General features: G+C 52.8%; 1 protein-coding gene across 1 annotated transcript in view; it reads left to right on the forward strand.

The window, feature by feature from the left end:
• The window catches only part of LOC137479694 (schwannomin-interacting protein 1), a 99354-nt gene that overhangs the window by 31826 nt on the left and 48939 nt on the right, over positions 1 to 18589 (forward strand). The window lies entirely within an intron of this gene.

Consider the following 18589-nt stretch of genomic DNA (forward strand, 5'->3'; position numbering starts at 1 on the left):
AACCTGGAGCTAACCCAGCACTCCATGATATTCCAGGCTCAGGAACCTGGAGCAGGCGTTTGGCAATGCCCAGTGCTCATTCCAGAGACACGAGGAGAGGAACATCCCTGTGGGTCCAGGAGTAAATTAATTACTGAGGGCTGATTTCAGCCACCTGATGGATATCAGTGGCTATAAAATCCCATTTTAATGTAAAATAGGGATTGAAATGTGTGCTGAAACGCTGGGATTGCAGGCGGGGATTGCTGGGCTCTCCTCATCCCCATCCTTCCCTCCCTCCCTCCCTCTCTGGAACATTAGGAAAGTAAAGAAAGCTGAATAAATGAAAAGCCCTGTGAATTATTTATCCCTCTGGAGCGGCTCTTCCCAGCTTTTCCAGAGCCCTCCCTCCCCCTCTGCAGCTCAGCTCTGCTCTAGGTTTATTTTAAATCATCCAAGGTTTCATTCCAATTTGAATTCTTCCCTGCTAATTAATAATTAATGTCCTCACTTGCTCTGGAATCTCTTTTTTCCAAGCAGGGATTCAGGGAAAGGGAATGAGGCTGATCCTGCCCTGCTCAGGATCCACCGCTGCCCAGGTGGGAAATAAATTCAGTTTTAAACTTAATTACATTTTTTGAACTTCTTGGTGTATTTTTTCCCCTTTTTGCTGTATTTTTTCCACTTTTTGCAGTATTTTCACAACTTTTTGGTGCATTTTTCCCCTTTTTGCTGTATTTTTCCTGTCACTGTGCCCCTATGTGGACCTTTCCAAGGCCTTTTCCTGCTGTCTGCTGAATTTCTTCCCTTTAATCTCATTTTTTGAGGGCTTTTTCCTCCAATTTTTGTCTTCTGTGCCACCACTGATTTTTTTGTTTTTTTTTTTTTCCTTTGTAAAATTATTTTCATCCCATTTTTTGCACTTTCCTCTATTTTCTCTGGGTGTTTTTCACTCCAGCTTTGCTCAGGAGGTTTTCTCCCAATCTGCCCCTGCTGGAGGCATTTTACAGCCAAAATATCTTGATGATCTTTCCATATTTCCAACAGCAGATGGACCTAGAATGCCAAATCCTGGGATTTATTCCCTCTTTCTGGGATTTATTTTCCTTGGTTTTGTTTGAGCTGGGCATAATTTAATCCTTGAAAATGAAAAATTATCTCTTGAATATTCCTCACCTTTTTTTTTCTTTAGGCCTTGAAGGAATTTTTTGCCTTGTGGCTCTTCCTGGGAGGAATCCCCTGAGGATTAACACATCCCTGAGGAACTGCAATGGGAAAAAACAATGGAAAATAAATGTGGTTTTATTTTAATTTTTTTTTCCTGGGGGAGACTTGCAGGGAGTACTTTGTGTCCATTTTCCAGCTGTGCTGATCCATGAAGAAGTTAAAATTTACCCAAAGGAGGGCACTGAGGATGCCTCTCCTGGGATTCTCCTGCTCCAGGTGTCAGCCTGGATTTCCTGTCAGGATGCAGAACATCCCAACAGCTGCTGCTGGAACCTTCACAGCTCCTTTTAGTCTGTTAAGAAAGGGAATTTTAAAAGTCAGGACAGGTTATTTAAGGGAATAACCTTTAAGGGAATTACCTCTCTGTCCCTCCCATGGGGGTGAGATTTCCAAGCTTTATTATGGAAAAGTGAATTATGACAAGTTGGAATTTAAAAGGCAGAATGGAACTAAGGGTTGAAAGGGCTGGAATACTGGTTGGGATTGCTTTATTTGTGGTTTGACTTGGAGAAAGGGGGAATTTTTCCTGCCTTTTTCCACCATCCATAGAGCCTGTGGAAAGGAGAAGTTCATGGACAGATTTCAAGGGCTGGTGCTTGGAAATGAATCCCCATTTTTGAGCTTCTTGCAATTTTCTTGCTGTTAGAAACATTCCCATTTTTTCTTGGATGATCTCTACATTTCTATCACACCTCCCACTATCCCAGGGTGCTCCAACCTGGCTTTGGACACTTCCAGGCATTGGGCATCCTTGGGAAAATCCATTCCAACCTCACAGGGAGAAATTCCTTCCCAACGTCACATCCATTCCTCTGTCATTGTGAAGCCGTTTCCTCTTTTCCTGTCCTTCTCCAAGGGATGCGTTCACAGGGTGGGAATGGCAAGAGGAAGGTGGAATCAGGGATGTGTTTGTTTGTGCTCCAATCTCATAAGGAATTAGCAGAAACCCATTAGGGAAAACCCTAACCCCATATTGGAAAGGGAGGATTAAGGGACAGAAGGAATCGTCCGTTCCTGGAGTTGTAGCACACAATGAACAGTTCAATAATTAATTATTTCTGAGGGTGTCAGCGACAAACTGGTCCTGGCTAAAGTGGGGGAAGATCTGAGAGAAGACAAGCAGATTTGTATGGACAGAACACATGGTCCCGCCCCCACAGCCCCCTTCAATCCCCTTGTGAGGGGCCAATTTACTTTTATGTTGGATTTTTCCAACCCTGGCTGTCGGAGGCCTGTGGGGAAGGGGCTGCACAGGTGAGGAGGAGCTGGAGGAAGGCCGTGTCTGTGGGGAGACTGTGCCTGGCACCAGCAGGGGACCCCGGGGACACTGTTCCCTGCAGGGACAGCAAGAGGGGACCTCGGGGACACTGTTCCCTGCAGGGACAGCAAGAGGGGACCCCGGGGACACTGTTCCCTGCAGGGACAGCAAGAGGGGACAGCAGGGACACTGTTCCCTGCAGGGACAGCAAGAGGGGACAGCAGGGACACTGTTCCCTGCAGGGACAGCAAGAGGGGACAGCAGGGACACTGTTCCCTGCAGGGACAGCAAGAGGGGACAGCAGGGACACTGTTCCCTGCAGGGACAGCAAGAGGGGACCCCGGGGACACTGTTCCCTGCAGGGACAGCAAGAGGGGACAGCAGGGACACTGTTCCCTGCAGGGACAGCAAGAGGGGACCCCGGGGACACTGTTCCCTGCAGGGACAGCAAGAGGGGACCCCGGGGACACTGTTCCCTGCAGGGACAGCAAGAGGGGATCCCGGGGACACTGTTCCCTGCAGGGACAGCAAGAGGGGACAGCAGGGACACTGTTCCCTGCAGGGACAGCAAGAGGGGACAGCAGGGACACTGTTCCCTGCAGGGACAGCAAGAGGGGACAGCAGGGACACTGTTCCCTGCAGGGACAGCAAGAGGGGATCCCGGGGACACTGTTCCCTGCAGGGACAGCAAGAGGGGACAGCAGGGACACTGTTCCCTGCAGGGACAGCAAGAGGGGACCCCGGGGACACTGTTCCCTGCAGGGACAGCAAGAGGGGACCCCGGGGACACTGTTCCCTGCAGGGACAGCAAGAGGGGACAGTGGGGACACTGTTCCCTGCAGGGACAGCAAGAGGGGACCCCGGGGACACTGTTCTCTGCAGGGACAGCAAGAAGGGACAGCGGGGACACTGTTCCCTGCAGGGACAGCAAGAGGGGATCCCGGGGACACTGTTCCCTGCAGGGACAGCAAGAGGGGACAGCGGGGACACTGTTCCCTGCAGGGACAGCAAGAGGGGACAGCAGGGACACTGTTCCCTGCAGGGACAGCAAGAGGGGACAGCAGGGACACTGTTCCCTGCAGGGACAGCAAGAGGGGACAGCAGGGACACTGTTCCCTGCAGGGACAGCAAGAGGGGACAGCGGGGACACTGTTCCCTGCAGGGACAGCCGCAGGGGACCTCGGGGACACTGTTCCCTGCAGGGACAGCCGCAGGGGACCTCGGGGACACTGTTCCCTGCAGGGACAGCAAGAGGGGATCCCGGGGACACTGTTCCCTGCAGGGACAGCAAGAGGGGACCCCGGGGACACTGTTCCCTGCAGGGACAGCAAGAGGGGACAGCAGGGACACTGTTCCCTGCAGGGACAGCAAGAGGGGACAGCGGGGACACTGTTCCCTGCAGGGACAGCCGCAGGGGACCTCGGGGACACTGTTCCCTGCAGGGACAGCCGCAGGGGACCTCGGGGACACTGTTCCCTGCAGGGACACTGTCACCAGATGGGAAAGGTCCCTACCAAAGCTCTGCTGCCGGCTTTGGGAGAAGCCTGGGGCAGAAAAGTAACTGCGTCACAAACCGCGGGGGCTTTTCCAACTGGCTTTTTGAGGGTGGGCTTTTGGGGTCTTGTGCCTTTTGCTTTTCGACTCCGGGGCTTTTGGAGCGTATGCTTTTGTCTTTTTGGGGGGGTTCAGTGTTACGCTTTTTGCCCTGGCTCCGGCCTGTGCTTTATCCCTTTTGCCCTGGGCCCAGCCCGTGTTTTACCCCTTTTGCGCTGGCTCGTGCTTTGTCCCTTTTGCCCCAGCCCATATTTTGTCCCTTTTACCCTGGCCCCAGCCCGTGTTTTGTCCGGCCTGCCTTTGGGCTCTCCCGCCCTCACGGCCGTCCCGTCTCTCCCTCACGGCTGTCCCGGCTGTCCCTCATGGCTGTCTGTCCTGGCTCTCCCTCAGGGCTGTCTGTCCTGGCTCTCCCTCACGGCTGTCCCGGCTGTCCCGGCTCTCCCTCACGGCTGTCCTCCGTCCCCGTGTCCCTCCTGCTTAGTCCCTGCTCCCTGCCCAAGCGCCCAGTATCCAGCCCTGCCCGCCTCCGAGCCAGGGCACTGCCCACACCCTGTCCGGGCTGCTGGTCCTCCTGTGTGCCCTCGAGGGTCCCCTCACCGAGCGTCCATGGCCTCGAGTGTCCCCTCACCGAGCGTCCATCGCCTGGAGTGTCCCCTCACCGAGTGTCCATGGCCTGGAGTGTCCCCTCACCGAGCGTCCATGGCCTCGAGTGTCCCCTCACCGAGCGTCCATGGCCTGGAGTGTCCCCTCACCGAGCGTCCATGGCCTGGAGTGTCCCCTCACCGAGCGTCCATCGCCTCGAGTGTCCCCTCACCGAGCGTCCATGGCCTGGAGTGTCCCCTCACCGAGCGTCCATCGCCTGGAGTGTCCCCTCACCGAGCGTCCATGGCCTCGAGTGTCCCCTCACCGAGCGTCCATGGCCTCGAGTGTCCCCTCACCGAGCGTCCATGGCCTCGAGTGTCCCCTCACCGAATGTCCGTCGCCTCAGGAGCCGTCCCCGGCAGGCAGCGAGCACAGCCCCGGCCTGGGGACACGGCCGGCGTTCCCCGACCGCCGCTGGTATCGCCCTCTTTTCCCTCTGCCTCCTCTCCCTCTTTCCCTCCCATCTTCTTCCCCCCTGCTCTATCTTTTCCATCTCTCTTTAGTAGGGTAACTCCTTTTTATTTTGGTTTTTAACGCCCTCCTTTCCCTCTGTCTCCTCTCTATGTCTCCCTCCTCTCTTTCTACCCCTTGCTCTGTCTTTTCTAACCCTCTTTAGTAGGGTAGCTCCTTTTTTATTATTTTTAATGCTCTTTTCCCTCCGTCTCCTCTTTCTCTCTCCCTCCTATCTTTCTTCCCCTTGCTCTGTCTTTTCTTGTCCTCTTTAGTAGCATAACTCCTTTTTATTTTGGTTTTATTTCGTTACCAATAAAAGGTTCTCAGATGCGATGTTTGCCTCGTTTGGGATAATTTCGGTCCTGTTTTTAAAAGTTCCCCGCAGTGGAACAAGGCACCCTCCAGGTGGATCAGGATGCAGCTCCCAGCAATGCTGGATTTAGGGATTTTTTTTTCCCCCAGGTGGAATCTGGGATTTTCTAATCCCACTAAATTCTGAGATTTCCCAATCCCAGAGCTGGCTCCTGCTCCAGCCAAGGACAGCCCATCCCAAAGTGTAGCTTCATGTTCTCTTTTTCCATGGGGAAAATATTTCCTATATTCTCTTCTTTCCAAAATCCGTGGAAAAGGGGATTTTGTTGGAATCTGTCTGTTCCTATTTTGGAAAAACTGGAGCTGCAGGAGCGTGGGAATTCCATGCTGGGATGGCTCGGGATACCCTTCACCCTTCTCCTCTCAGACACACGCCAGGGTAGCAACAAGGCCACCTTAAATATGGAAAATAATGCAAGGGATAACAAACACGAGGAATCGAGGCTGGGAATTCATTGGCTGCAGTTCCCTGCTGCTGGAATGTCATTTATTCAGCTAACAGGGCAGGAATCCCAACTTTTCCAGCCCTGATTTGAGCAGAGGGAAGCCTTAGTGATGAGCTAATTGCTCATCCCACTTCCAATGGAAATGGGTTTTCCATGGCGAAGAGTGGATTTTGGGGTTTGGCCACGGCGGAGCTGCTTCAGGCACCCCAGATTCCGACTGGTCTCCATGAGGAAGGAAAAGGGATCCTCTGGACACTTTAATCCATTTCCAGACCTTGGAGCAGGTCTGGGATTGCCACAAAGAGTGAAATTCCAGGGACAAATCCCCGTGGGAGGCACAGGGATGAACCCAGCTGGCACCACGGGGAGCAGAGCCCGGCCTGGCCACCACCCTCAGCACCACCAGGATCTGCCACCAGCATTCCTTCGAAAGGATAATCCCACGCTTTTCCCTGGAATTCCCAGCACGGATTTTCCTTGCTCCGGGTTTTTCCTTGCGGAGCTGGACGCCTCCCCTGCATTCCATGGCCAGGCAGGCTGGGAAGTGCTGCCAGGAGCAGGAGCTCCGGCTGGATCCAGCCCTGCTATCCCTGTTCCCCGAGCTGTTCCTGTGCTCATTCCCACCGGGAAGGGCATGCGAGGGGCTGGAGACGCCGATTTCATCTGGGAAATCCCGGGAATGCTGCTGAACACCTCCAGGATGGCGTGAGTTTGGAAGCGGGGGGGAAAATAACCCCAAAAGGATAAAAGTCATGGCATATTAATGCTTGGAATTGTCTGCTGGAGCAGCACGGGAAGAGGATGAATAATTCAAGGCAGACAGGATTTCCCTGGCAAGGTCGAGGCTGGTGAAGGGGAGGATTTTTTGGAGAGAGCAGCATCCCGCTTTCCTCGGGAAGAGATCTCGCTCCATCCCGAGGGTCGAGGCGACTCCGGGAACCGTCTGGATCGCGGGGGATTCTTTTGGAAGCGGCTCCGTCGGCGGGACGCGGAGTTCGGCTGGAATCGCGGGTGCCAGAGGGATTCGAAGTGGATTTTTCAGCTCCACGGGCGAATCGCAGAGGAATGGGCAGCGGGAAGGGGAAGGGGGGAGCGCAGCCGTAGCGGGGCTCAGGACCCCGACATCCCAATCCTCGGGATTTCCCCCAAAATGCCCTGAAAGGAGCCGGGAGTGGAAGATGAATGTGAGTACCTGAAATCGGCTGCCTGCAGCCCGAGCTCTGCTCTGCCGCTCGTTTGTACCTCAGTCCCCTCTGCGAGGCACAGTCTGGGGACAGATCCTTTGAATAATTCCCAAAAAACCCTCCTGGGCCTCGTTGGAACGAGGAGGATTCTAAAGGCACCGGGGAAGGAGCTGAAGGATAGGGAAGAACTCCAGGGTTTCTGATTCCGGAGCCCAGCTCAGCCTGGACCCACCTCAGCAGCTCACAAAGATATTGCTTATTAAAATATTTATTTATTTGGATATTTATTTGCTTTTAAAGACATTTATTTATTTATTAAGATATTTATTAATGCATTCCTTTATTTCTAAAAATATGATTTTTGTTTATATATTTAAGTGGATGTTTATTTGTTTATATATTAAGACATTTATTGTTAATAAGGGATTATCAGCATATAATATAATAATAATAACAATAATAATAATACAAAATGTCTTGGCTCATTCTCCACACTCCCAAAGTGCACCCCAGGCTCCATTCTGAGCTCAGCAGCCAAAAATATCCATGGATTTTATTCTTCTGCAGGAGCAACATCTCCACCAGCAAATCTTGGATCCTTGGGAGGGATCCTAATGGATCTTAAGTAATTATTTTTAGCCTTAATTTGATTTATTGGATGAATTTTACCTTTTTGTTTCTCAAAAAGGGCATCAAGGGCAGGGGACAAATTCCTTGGAGTGACCTAAAGGGATTTTTTGGGGCTGGGGATTTTATAGGGAATTATTCCAGGAGGGTTTTTAAACTGTGTGAGACTCTGCCAGCAGAGCTGTGGATTTCCCGGGAATTTGGGATGTTGGGTGGGATTGTGACTCAGCATCTTCAGCTCAGGGATGGATGTGCTGGGAGGAGGGAGGGACAGGCAGGAGTTGTGTCCAGGAGTGCTGGGATCCGCTGGGATGTGCAGCCCCTCTGCAGCACCCCTGGATCCGGGATCCCTCCCTGGATCCCTTGGGATGATCCTGGTGCCAGGGGCTGCTCCAGCCGTGGATTCCCAGCCCTGGGAGGGAGGGAGGGAAGGGAAGGAGCTGCTCCATGGATGTGCTGCCCCTCAAGGCCACAATCCATCCGTAGGGATGGGAATTGGGGACACAGAGCCTGGGAAAGGGGTGTCCACCCCAGGAACCCCCCCAGTCCTCTGGATATGTTTGGGATCTGTTCCTCACAGCTTTGGGCAAGGTGTGTTTGGCTCATTTCCCTGCAATTCCCTGGGTTTCACACTCATCTGGGCTGGCTTTAAAATTCCTACTTGGGCCAGGTTTTGTGGAGGGTTGGACACTCTGGATGGGGAGGGACTGGTCTGGGGGGCAGAGCAAAGTTAAACTCCAGCAGCCTCTCAGGGGAAAAACAACACCTTAGATACTCCCAGATCTTCTGGCTCCAGGGAAAAGCAGCTTTGGGATTTCAGGAGTGTCCCAGGTCTGGGAGGTTCTGGGAATTTTGTTTTGAACACTGGGGTGGCCGGAGGGCTCCATCCTCCATCTCTGACCCAGTGCTGCTTTCCAGGCATTCCTGCCCTCCCTGGCAGTTATTTGGGGCCATCTCCTTTCTCCCAGCTCTAACATCCTCAATTTCCCTCATTCCCATAATTAATAATGAGCCCTCTGCTGTTAATTAGAGCCTGGCAGCCTCACCAGCCCTGCTAAGAGGATTTTCCACTTTCTGTTCCCCCAGCTTCCCATTCCAGGAGGAAATCTGGCAGCCCGAGGCCATTCCCAAAGCCCTGGCTGCAATATGAGCTGTAAATCATGGAGTCAGGGGACGAATCATGGAATGGATGTAGTTGGAAGTGACTTCATATCTTTATATATAATATATTTATAATGTAGTCTGTGTTGGTTTGGGGAGTTGGCTTTGGGTTTTTCCTGCCATATAATGTGGAATCAGGCTTTATTCCTGGGAAAGCTGCTCCCAGGCCTTATCCCTGCTGCCTGGGCTGTCTGGCAGGGGAATGGGAATGTTGGGCCTACACAGAATAATCAGAAATGCCCAACCCATCCTCTCTGCAGCTGAGCAGCAGCTCGAGGTGGAGTTTGTGCCTTCCAAGGTCCTGGAAAATAACCGGGTAAAGCTCCCGAGGGCTGGATTCAATCCGCCTCTCCTGAGCTGGGTGCGTTGGTTATTGAGGCATTTTAACAGATCCAGTCTGTCCTGGAACTGCTGCAGGGAGCTGAGTCTGCCCTGCCTGGGAGCCAGGCCCTCCTGGGAGGTACAGCTGAGCCCAAAACCCCCAAATGTCCCTTGAATCCCCATCTGCACCTGGAAACCTCTCTCAGAACAGATTCCTCCAGCAATGACCTCTCTCCCCATGCTCCTGATGATTTTCCTGGCTGCATCACAGAGCTCCAGGGAACACTGGGACTCTGTTGGTGCTAATCCCCTTTGTGGCTGGAATCAGGGACCTGTCCGTGCCCCGTGGGCTGGGATGGGGTTAAAGGAGTGGATTTTTGTCACTGCGCCTCGTGCTGGGTGTGCCCAGCACATGGTGGCCCTGCCAATGTCCCCTGGGCTCTGGCAGTGTCCTCTGGGTGCCTTTCCCAGCTCCAGCTCCCTGTCCCCAGCTCTGGAGAGGACCTTTACCAGCTCTGAGCTGGCACTGAGAGTCCCCAGCCTGCCCAAAGACCTGGAAACTCTTCCTAACCCAGGAATAATCCATGCCACATTGTCCCTGTGTGGCACCGGAATCCTGTTGTGTCCTGTGACACCAGGGACTGGTGACAGTGACACTGCTCCCAGAAATTCCTGGTTAAATAATGCCTGTTGCACTTACAGCCCCCCTCATTCCTAAAGACCGGGGAACTCTCCCTGGTCACCAATATTCCAGGAGTAACAGAGCAAATCCCTCTGTGTCCTGCAGCACAGCCCTGTATGGCACCAGGGAGAGGTGACAGTGACAATTCCTGGTTAAGGAGTGCCTGTTGCACCAGCAGCTCCAGGGAAAGCCTAAAGGCCTGGAAGCTCTCCCGAATCCAGGAGTAACCCTGGATGTGCCACTTGTCCCTGTGTGACCCTAGAGCCCAAAACCGTTGTGTCCTGCAGTGACACTGTGTTCTCCATGTGACACTGGGGAGCAGTGACGGTGACATTGCTCTGCCTGCAGCTCCCAGGGGGTCACAGCCTGAGAGCACCCAGCCATTCCCACTTCAGCAGTGCCTGCATCAGGAATAGAAGTGTCCCGGGCCAGGCTGGACAGGGACAGCAGCACCCTGGGACAGTGGAAGGTGTCCCTGCCCATGGCAGGGGTGGCACTGGATGGGATTTAAGGTCCCTCCAACCCAAACCATTCCTGGATTCTCTGAAGCTGCCGCACAAGCCCCGTGTCCTGCAGCAATCCCTATGTCCTGCAGCAATTCCCATGTCCTGCAGCAATTCCCATCCCCAGCTCCGATCCTGCAGGCACAGCACCCACTCCAGCTGCCCCCTCCTTGTTCCCCTGGGTGCCGCAAGCCCTGAGGGCTCTGCCCATCACTGGGGCTGGGATGGGCCATCCCTGCTGGCAGGAATTGATAACCCTGCAAAAAGGAACATCTGAACTCCACCAGGCCTGCAGCAAAGTTGTTCCGTGGCCAGAGTCTCCCTGGTTGGAATTTGGGGCTGGAAAAGCCCAAACCAGAGCGCTTTGTGTGAGGCACTGAGCTGAAAAGAGCAGTGAGGGATGGAACAGAGCAAGACAAAGCCTGAGCAGTTGCTTTCAGCCTAAAATGTAGATTTATGCAGAAAACAAATATCAAGAGCTGCATCTGTTGTGGGTGAAGCACAATTCCTCATCAGGGAGCAGAGCTCGTTCCTCACTGCTCCATTTGCTGCAGTCACAGATTTTATTTTCCCTGGATTTGCGTGTCATAAAGGAGTTTGGTGTTTTTTTTTTTTTTTTTTTTTTTTTTTTTAAGTTGTATTTCTCTTTTTTTGAATATAAATGAGTATAAAAATACTTCCCTGGGCCGGGTGGCCACATTCCTGATGAGGCACACAAGGAATCTCTGTCTATCCGTGTATTTGGGAAAACCAAGCAGGGAAAAGCCAGGAAAGAGCCTCTGGATGGTGCAGAGTGTTTGGGGTGATAACAGGGATGGCTTTCCCAGCCTTTCCCGTGTGCAGCCTGCATCCCAAGGGAGGGGGGAGGGAAAGCTTTCCGCAGCAATTCCCCCCTCCCAGGTGGCTGTTCCACACTCGGCTATTTTGGAGAGCAGTTCTGCAGTGCCTGAAAGGAATCTGTGCCTGTGCAGCTGCACTTCTGCCACCCTTTGCTGCCTCTCTGGCTCCTGTGCTGCTCCTCCAGCTTCCTCAGACAGCAAATCCTGGGACGAGCAGCTGGGAAATGGAATCAGCCTGGAAAAAAGGGGGATTGGGGAAACTTGTGGCTCTGCACAACTTCTGACAGGAGGGGACAGCCGGGAGGGTCGGGCTGTGCTCCAGGGAGCAGGGACAGGAGGAGAGGGAACGGCCTGAGGCTGGGCCAGGGGAGGTCTGGGTGGAATCAGCAGGAATTTCCTCGTGGAAAGGTTGTTAAGGTTGGAAGGGGCTGCCCAGGGAGGTTTGGAGTCCCCGCCCCTGGAGGTGTCCAAGGAATTCCTGGATGTGGCACTCAGTGCTCTGGACTGGGGCCAAGGTGGGGATCAAGCTCAGGTTGGATGATCTTGGAGATCTTTTCCAACCTAAACAATTACATGATTCCGGGACTTTGGGGCTGCCCCATGGATGCAGCACCCTAGATTTAGGGGATAACTGCAGGGAGATGCTCGAGGAGGCCACCAGAAATGGGTCAGGGGTCTCAGTGATACCTTCCTAAAACCAGCTCTTGGAATCCCAGAATCATTAACAAAAAGGAATCCCAGAATCATTAACAAAAAGGAATCCCAGAATCATTAACAAAAAGGAATCCCAAAAGCATTTAGGTTGGAAAAGCCCTCCCAACCCATCAAATCCGACCTTTTCATCCCCCAAAGCAGGAGAGGAGCCAAGGAAACACACACACACATCCAGGGAACGCTGTGGGACCATCCCAGGGACCATCCCAAACACCCAGCACCACCTCTGGCAAAGAAAGGGGAGGAAAACTGGGGAGGAGAAGGCAGCGCGGGGAGTTTGGGCCTGGCCCTGAGATTTAGACTAAAACCCAAAAGTTCGACCCAGAGCAGTTTGCTCTGAGCTGGGTTACTGAGCTGTGCTGGCCCGATGGCTCCATGGAAGGGCTGATTGAGGATCTCGGGAATCACCAGGGAAAAGCAAAGCTGAACCGCATCCCGATGGGAACGGGATCTGGAGGGGCAGGAACAGCGAAGGAGAATTGTCCTTGATGGGAACCGGCAATCGAAGCAGCTGCTGGCTCAAAATTCCCTGGAAACGGAGCGGATTGCGGGATTTGATCCCTCCCTTTGAAGCAGGAATTCCTTTTGCAGCCGGAATTGCACCTTCCCCTCTCCTGGTTCCCTCCAGGCTTTGGCTGCTTTAGGCTGGGATTAATTATCTGTAACCTGACTCAACCCTGAGCTGGGCTCAGATGGTGCTGCCAGGGAGGGGCATCCTGGTGACCTTAATTTGTGGGAGGAATAGCCAAACTTTATTTTTCCAAATCGTTTTCTGTGCCTCTCCTTCAGCTGACTTGGACAAAAATGATCCGCTGTAAAATATTCGCAGTGCCAGAAAATGTACAATCCTCAGCCCTAAGCCAGGCAGCGAGCTAGACGGTCCAGGATGTAACAAAAACTTGGGAGAAATTCCTGAATTTTGGTTTTTGCTCCAAACATTCCCAGCTTCAGGCAGGTGGGATGAATCCTCCGGGATTCTGCTGGAGCTGAGCTCGCTCCTCCCCGCTTCTGTTGGACTCCAGCCCCTCCCAGGGACAACCGGAGGCCCCCAAGGTGATTAACACATCTCTTAATTAAGGTGAGATTTCCTTATGGGGCTGATTCCTCTCTGCCCAAAAGATCAGGAGGAATTTTTTGGGGGAAATGCTGCAAAAGCTTCTGTGCACAGGCTGGGGTTCGGGAGTTAATGCATTTAGAGGAAGCAACATAAATATTAAGATTCAGCAGGGCTCTGTGGAGTCATGCATCTGAAATATTCCAGCTATTTCCCTGCTCGCATTCCTTACCCACGTGCCTTCCAAAGCACTTTATTAAAGGGCATTTTTTTTTTCCTCTGGCCTTGATGATTACAAGGAATTCCAGAGGCTGTTGGACAGATAAGGAGATTCCTTTTGTTTACTCCAGGGATTTTGCTGGCCCTCCTGAGCTTCCGGGCTGGGACAGGGCAGGGGAAGCAGCTCCATCCCTGGAATTGTTTCAGCACAGCTCGGACAGGGCTGGGAGCAATCTGGGATAGGGGAAAGTGTCCCTGCCCATGTATAGGGAATGGGATGTGCTTTAAGGTCCTTTCCAACCCATTCCATGATTTTAGGATTCACCCCAGAGCAGATAATTTAGAGGAAAACCAGTCTGGGCAGGAGCAACTCTTTCATCCTCCAATTTTTCCAGAGGACAGGAGACAATGAGGACTTTGGGGGTGTTTTAGGATGTGGGGAAAATTTCTGGGAGTGAGGGAAGCCCTGGCAGGGGTGGAGCCAACCCAGCAAGCACCAAATCCCAGTCTGGAGAACGGGGTCTGCCAGAGCCCAAAATGCTGAGCCTGGCCTAAAAGGGATTATTTTGGGATGCTGCCCTTGTCCCCCTCCTGCACCTCTGTCCCCTCCTGTGCCACCAGAAGAGCTTTGGTGGCAGTGCCATCACTCAGAGTCCTGCTGTGATTTCCCTCCCCCTCTAAATTAAGCAAAGGATTAATTGGCTACATTTAATTTGCTAAATGGAAAGAGTTAAACCTGCAAATCCAAGCGGCAGGAGAACAATGCCACAAGGCCAGGCATGCTGTGCCACGGCACCCCTGTGCCCTGCAGCTTCCCGAGGGAGGGTGCAGCATTCCAGAGGGGAATGCAGCCCCATGGATCCTGTCCCTGCCGCCCAAGGAGCTGCAGGTGAGTCCCCACTGTTCCTAGTTTTAAATTAATTAGCCTTAATTTGGCGTTTCAGGGGTGGGGTTTGGTTTGGTGCTGGAATCTCAGGGATGCACAGGGCTGGAAAACCTTGGGTGGGGCAGCATCCCAATGCTCCTGACCCCAAAGGCAGGGATTGGGCATCCCAATGCTCCTGACCCCAAAGGCAGGGATTGGGCATCCCAGTGCTCCTGACCCCAAAGGATTGGGCATCCCAGTACTCCTGACCCCAAAGGATTGGGCATCCCAGTGCTCCTGACCCCAAAGGATTGGGGATCCCAATGCTCCTGACCCCAAAGACAGGGATTGGGCATCCCAGTGCTCCTCACCCCAAAGGCAGGGATGGGGATAATGGGAGTGCACAGGGACTGCAGGATGTTATTGGAATTTCTGGAGAGGAGCCAACTTTTCTGTATGGATAAACTGTAGAATATTCCACTCTGCTCGAATATTTATCCCAGAATCATCAAATCATAGAATTCCAGAATGGTTTGGGTTGGAAAGGACCTCAAAGCTCATCCAGTTCCAATCCCCTGGGCAGGGGCACCTTGTCCTATCCCAGGTGAACTCTGAGAGCTTTTTTCCTGCCCATGGAATCAACAAAACCCAGGAATGCTCACAGAGGGCTTGCAGCAGGAAAAGGAAACGTGCCCCGATCTCCGTGCAGTCCTTTTCCCTTCAGGAAAGGGAAATTCTCTGTGTTCAGAGGAAACTTCCCTTTCCTGCTTCATCCCGGGGATGTTTTCATCCCAGCATCATTTCCCTGGCCAATCCCACCTGGGTAGGGCCAGTGGGAGTCATTTCAAGGCAAAAACCCCAAACCCCAGTTTTTAAAGTAAAAACACAATTTGGGAGCTCTGGGGGGACATGAGGCTGTTGGGATAAAGACCCAGCTGGCAGAAATGTTCCCATACTTAGGCATTTATGGTGTTTTAAAGGTGGTTGTGACTTCCCTGCTTTCCTCCTTCTCTGACCCAAAAACTTCTGCAATTTAGCAGGAGAGAACACAAGAAACCCATTTTAGAATGGGGTTACAGCAGTGCCAAAATAGAAAAATTGAGTCAATTTAAAGCTTATGGTAATCAGCAAACTGCCTTTGAAACCAACACCAGGAAAAGAATAAAAATCTGATAGTTGTGATGTATTTCTGCCTCAGAATCAACCCCAGAAGCCTTGTTTGTATTAAACTTCCTTTGCACTGAATAAAGGGGCTGTAAAACAGATTCTTTCATCTCCAAGGGTTTGTGTTCACACCCTTAAAAGTTCCTACAAATCCCAAGTTTTCCATAGTGTTGGGTTTGTGGAAGAGAGAAATGCCATTTGTGTTTGGAACAACAGGAGTTGGCTCCTTCTTGAGCAGGTTGAGCAGAAATATGTATAATTGTGTATAATTAGAAGTGAGGAGGGTTTACTATGAGGTTACAAATTATTGAATCAGTCTGCAGTGGTGGGGCGAAGGGAAGCTTGGAAAAATCACGTGTGTGATATATTAAATCTTGTAAGAAAACAAATTTGTCTGAGGACAGGGCAGCAGGGAGGGATTTGCAAGGACTGGCACCTTAAAGCATGACTTGGATGAAGGCTGAAGCAGCTTTATCCCACTAAAATGGCAAAATTGGGATTGGGAAGTGCCTGGCACTCCTTTCATGCCATTCCACATTCCACACGGGGAAATTCAGGGAGAGGGAAGCGCTCTTGTCCTCCACAAAACCTGATCAGTGCACTCGTGGTGATGAAGGGAAGAAACTTCCCCAGGGAAGATCCTATAAATCAAACTGTCCCCACTCAGTGACTGCAGCCTGGGAGCAGTGAGGCAGCTCCTCCTTGGCTCAGCAAAAAATCCCTTTTGAGGCTGGTGGTGACGTTAAACCAGCCCCAAATAAAGAATTGCACCACCCAAATTGTGTCAAATGCCACCCCCTCCCAACCTTGTGGTGAAACCTTTTCCCCATGTAATTCATCTCCAGGATTTTACTCCTTCCTGCCATTTGCTGGGATTATTTTTAACACTGCACTTTGCAGTTCCTGATTTTCTGGAGTTTCAGCCACCAGGCAGCCTGGGAGGGAAGCAGGGATCAGCTGGGAACAGGGAGGGATTCAGCTGCTCCTGGGGGTCAGGAGAGAAAATTGGGATAATCCGGGCTGAGCACCTGGAGGAGACACCTCAAGGGAAAGGTTAATCCCAAATAAACCTTGTGATATTCCCTGTGTATCCCGGCCCCTTTTTCCTCCAAAGCCCTGCCTGGGGGTCGCAGTCTCCTACAGAAAAGCTGGAGAGGGATTTTTAACCAGGGCAGAGCAAGGGGGAATGGCTTCCCACTGCCTCAGGGATGTCGGGAAGGAATTTCTCCCTCTGAGGGTGGGGAGGGGCTGGGCTGGAATTCCCAGAGCAGCTGTGGCTGCCCCTGGATCCCTGGCAGTGCCCGAGGCCAGGCTGGACATTGGGCTTGGAGCAGCCTGGGACAGGGACAAGATGAGTTTGAAGTTCCTTTCCAGCCCAAACCTTCCCAGGAGCCTGTGATTCCCACCCCACAGGGAGAAGAGGGAATGGCTCCAGGACACTGAAACCTCTCAGCCTCAGTCCGTGCCCCGTTCCCGATGTTTGTCCCATCTGAGGTTGGTGGGGTTTGGTACTCCCAGGACTGCCGGCATGCCTCTCCACACTCGCTGCTGCCCAGGAGGGGGATGAGGAGTCAGACCTGGCACAGGAGACCCCTCCTCTCCCCTCCCCTCCCCTCCCCTGGGCCAGGTCCCCCGGGATGAGCAGCTCAGCAGTCCCAGAGTTAACTGCTGCACATGTTCCCTTCTCCCTCTCACCCCTTTGGAATTCCTGACAATTCAGGCCCTGGGGAACCCCGAGGGGGGATTGCCCCTGAGCTGTGCCCGCTCCTCGGGTGTCTCTGCCATGCCCACCTCGGGCCTTGGCATCACCTCCCCACCCTGCACAACCTTTAGTTTTTAACCCCCCGTGCTGCTCTTGGGGTAGAGTTCATTTTCTCCCAGTGCTGGTACAGGCTGGAATTATATTTTGGATTTGTTCTGGAGACTGTGTGGATAACACAGAGATGTTTTGATTCTCGTGGGTGACCTCAAGGATATTTCTCACACAAAATCCTGCCCCAAAACCAGCTCCTACCCCGATGCAGTGTTTCAATATTCCAGTTAAGAGTTGCTGTTTCTCCCCTGGCCCTGAACTCTCCCCCTCCATGCCCAGAGGGCTGGGATTGCAGGGACCAGAGGGCAGCTGGGTGCTGCCACATCTCCCACACCCCGTGTGGAAGTTCCTGATCCGTGAGATTGATGCTCCTCATTTCAGCCACAGCGCCTTAAAAGGTCTCTCTGCCATGGATTTGGGAACATTTGCGTGTTAAACTTGGCTTCGGTGACCCAGAATGCAGAAACTAGATTAGTTTTTTTTAGCGGAGTTATTTATAGGAGATTCTTAACAAGTTACTTTAAATTACTTTTAAAGAAGGAAAGAAAGGGAGAGGGTGGCAGCAGGGATTTGTGGTGGGTCCCTGTGGTCCCTCGGGGCGTGGGAGGGAGGATGCCACTCGATGTCACTCGGTGTCACTCGCTGTGACTCCCTGCAGTCACCCACAGCCCCACACAGAGACGATGCCACCCCCTCGCCAAATCCAGCCATAAAATCATGGAATGGTTTGGGTTGGAAAGGACCTTAAATCCCATCCCAGCCCAGCCCTGCCATGGCAGGGACACCTCCCACTGTCCCCGCTGCTCCAACCCCAGTGTCCAGCCTGGCCTTGAGCACTGCCAGGGATCCAGGGGCAGCCACAGCTGCTCTGGGAATCCCAGCCCAGCCAGGAATTCCCAATTCCCAATGTCCCATCCAGCCCTGCCCCTGGCAGTGGGAGCCATTCCCTGTGTCCTGTCCCCCATCCCTTGTCCCCAGTCCCTCTCCAGCTCTCCTGGAGCCCCTTCAGGCCCTGGCAGGGCTCTGAGCTCTCCCTGGAGCTGCTCCTCTCCAGGTGAGCACCCCCAGCTCTCCTAGCCTGGCTCCAGAGGGGCTCCAGCCCTTGGAGCAGCTCGTGGCTCCTCCGGCCTCTCTCCAGCACTTTCACATCCTGCTGGAGACCCCAGATCTGCAGGTGGGGTCTCACCTGAGCGGGGCAGAGGGGCAGAATCCTCCCTCCCGTGCTGCCCACGCTGTGGGATCAGCCCAGCACAGGGGGGTTTGGGGCTCTCAGTGCCTGTGCCCGGGTCAGGCTGAGCTTCTCTCCCACCGCCACCCCCCAAACCCCTTCCCCCCGGGCTGCTTTGATCCATTCTCTTACCAGCCTGGATTTATGCTTGGGATGGCTTGGGATCGTCCCGACCCAACAACTGTGGGAATAAAGAGTAACAATATGTTTTTGTGTAACAAAAAAGAAATAGTTACAATAGCTACTACAACAACATTAGCTGAAATCCTAGTAATAACGAAAAA

Source organism: Anomalospiza imberbis, chromosome 10 (genome assembly GCF_031753505.1).
Source record: "Anomalospiza imberbis isolate Cuckoo-Finch-1a 21T00152 chromosome 10, ASM3175350v1, whole genome shotgun sequence".
NCBI classification, from domain to species: Eukaryota; Metazoa; Chordata; class Aves; order Passeriformes; family Viduidae; genus Anomalospiza; species Anomalospiza imberbis.